This window comes from Odontomachus brunneus, unplaced genomic scaffold (genome assembly GCF_010583005.1).
Source record: "Odontomachus brunneus isolate Ranch 3 - 2012 unplaced genomic scaffold, Obru_v1 Obru_scaffold_172, whole genome shotgun sequence".
In the NCBI taxonomy this organism is placed as follows: domain Eukaryota; kingdom Metazoa; phylum Arthropoda; class Insecta; order Hymenoptera; family Formicidae; genus Odontomachus; species Odontomachus brunneus.
The window spans coordinates 261,783-262,546 of record NW_022639622.1 but is presented as its reverse complement, the minus strand read 5'-3'; positions in this window follow the sequence as shown (position 1 = coordinate 262,546).

The window sequence follows — 764 nt, the reverse complement described above, 5'->3', positions numbered from 1 at the left end:
CCACGTTTTCGCGTTCCGTGCTTCATGTAATGGCACCCTGAGTAGCAAGCCGTAAGAATTAACCAATCATAGACGATTATTTTTATAATAATCGACTACGATTGGCCAATTCTTACGGCTTACTTCTTACTCCAAGCTTAGGGCCATTGCACATAGAAAAACTTAAGCAGTAAAGCCCATTCTACAATTGTGTCAACGTGGTTGTAAGTGATTACGACAACCAATCAGAATAAAGCAATCAGTGAATAAAACATTCAAATTGGTTGACTCTTACGTTCACGACTACGCTTACCCAATTGTAGAATGGGCTTAAGACGTAAGCAGTAAGCAAATTGACCAATCACAGTCGTTGATTCTTGAACTGTAAAGCGTCTTCTACAATGGCAGTAGGAGTAGTAGTAAGAAATAAGCAGTAAGTAAATAGACCAATCACAATCGATTATTTTTGAAGCGTGAGAATGGAATTGGTCAATTTGCTTACTGCTTATTTCTTACTACTACTCCTACTGCCATTGTAGAAGACGCTTAAAGCTGGCCGCACACACTTTTCGTAACAGTAACCGTAAGACGTAACGTAAGAATTGACCAATTATGATCGAATATTCATGAACATGGCGACCTTACGTTTCGACAATTCTCGACATGATTGGTCAATTCTTACGTTACGTCTTACGGTTACTGTTACGAAAAGTGTGTGTGGCCAGCTTTAAGCGTCTTCTACAATGGCAGTAGGAGTAGTAGTAAGAAATAAGCAGTAAGCAAAT